Source organism: Castor canadensis, chromosome 1, assembly GCF_047511655.1.
Source record: "Castor canadensis chromosome 1, mCasCan1.hap1v2, whole genome shotgun sequence".
In the NCBI taxonomy this organism is placed as follows: Eukaryota; Metazoa; Chordata; class Mammalia; order Rodentia; family Castoridae; genus Castor; species Castor canadensis.
This window is the reverse complement of record NC_133386.1, coordinates 200,531,185-200,533,316: the sequence shown is the minus strand read 5'-3', so window position 1 is coordinate 200,533,316 and position 2,132 is coordinate 200,531,185.

Genomic DNA, 2,132 nt, shown 5'->3' with positions numbered 1-2,132 from the left:
TATTTATGATGGCTGGGAGATTTTGGGTAGAGATTTTTAGGTCTTTAAGGTATAGGATCATATCATCTGCAAATAGGGATATTTTGACAGTTTCTTTACTTATTTGTATTCCTTTTATTTCTTCTTCTTGACTAATTGCTCTCGCTAGGATTTCCAGTATATGTCAAATAGGAGTGGGGATAGTGGGCATCCATTTCTCATTCTTGATTTTAGGGCAATGGTTTCAGTTTTTCACAATTAACTATGATGTTGGCTGCAGGTATGTCATATATAAGCTTTACAATATTGAGGTACATTCCTTCTATTCCTAGTTGTCTTAAAGCTTATATCATGAAGTGATGTTGGATTGTCAAAGGCTTTTTCTGCATCTATTGAGATGATCAAGTGGATTTTGTCTTTGCTTCTATTAGTATGCTATATTACATTTATAGATTTGCATATGTTGAACCACCCCTGCATCCCTGGGATGAAGCTGACTTGGTCATGTTGAATGATCTTTCTGATGTGTTGTTGGATTCAGTTTGCAATTATTTTATTGAGGATATTTGCATCAACATTCATTAAAGAGATTGGCCTATAGTTCTCCACTTTGGAGGTGTCTCCCTCTGGTTTTTGATAAGAGTAATATTGGCTTCATAACATGTGTTAGATGGTGTTCCTTCTCTTTCTATTTCATGGAACAGTTTAAGGAGGGTTGGTATTAGTTTTTCTTTAAATGTCTGATAGAATTCAGCTGAGAATCCATCAGGTCCTGGACTTTTCTTTTTTTGGGAGACTATTGATGCTTCCATTTTATTTTCTGTTACAGATCTATTCAGGTGATTAATATCCTCTTGGTTAGTTTTGAATGGTTGCAGGTATGTAGAAATCTGACCATTTCTTCAAGATTTTCCAATTTATTAGAATATAGGTTCTCAAAGTAATCTCTCATGATTTCCTGGATTTCTGTGGTGTTTGTTGTTATCTCCCTGTTTGCATTTCTGATTTTACTGATTTGGGTTTTTTTCTCTCCTCATTTTAGTCAAGTTTGCCAGGGGTCTGTCGATCTTACTTATTTTTTCCAAGAACCAGCTTTTTGTTTCATTGATTCTTTGTATTTTTTTTGTTTGTTTGTATTTCATTGATTTCAGCCCTTGCTTTTATTATTTCTCTCCTTCTGTTTGTTTTGAGATTTGCTTGTTCTTGTTTTTCTAGGAGTTTTAGATATAGCATTAGGTCATTGATTTAAGATCTTTCTGACCTTGTTTTATATGCCATCATGGCTATAAACTTTCCTCTTAAGACTGCCTCTTCTGTGTCCAATAGGTTCCGGTAGGTCATATTTTCATTTTCATTAACTTCCAGGAATCTTTTAATTTCCTCTTTTATTTCATCAATGACCCATTGATCATTGAGCATTGTGTTGTTCAGCTTCTTACTGTTTGCATGTTTTTTCCTGTTTTTTTGGTTTTGTTTTGTTTTTGAGTTCTAGTTTTAATGCATTATGACCAGATAGAATGCATGGTATTATTTCTGTTTTCTTATATTTGCTGAGGCTTGCTTCATGCCCTAAGTTATGAACAATTTTGAGAATGTTCCATGAGCTTCTGAGAAGAATGTATATTGTGCAGAAGTTGGATGCAGTATTCTGTAGACATGATCTAGGTCTATTTGATCTATGGTGTGATTTAGTTCTAGAATTTCTTTACTGATTTTTTTTTGTTTGGATGACCTATCTATTGGTCATAGGTGGATATTAAAGTCTCCCAGTATCACTGTGTTGGAGTCCATATATGTTTTTAGGTCCTTCAGAGTATGTTTGATGAAATTGGGTGCATTGATGCTTGGTGCATATAGGTTGATAATTGTTATTTCCTTTTGGTGTATTTCCCCTTTTATTAGTATGGACTATCCTTCTTTATCTCGTTTGATCAATGTAAGTTTGAAGTCTATTTTGTCTGAGATTTGTATTGCTACCCCTGCTTGTTTTCAGGGGTCATTGGCTTGGTAAATCTTCTTCTAGTCTTTTACCTTAAGCCAGTATTTGTTTCTGTTGATGAGAAGGGTCTCCTGTAGGCAGCAGATTGTTGGATCTTCCTTTTGAATCCAATTTGCCAGGTGGTGTCATTTGCTGGGGGAATTAAGTCTATTAG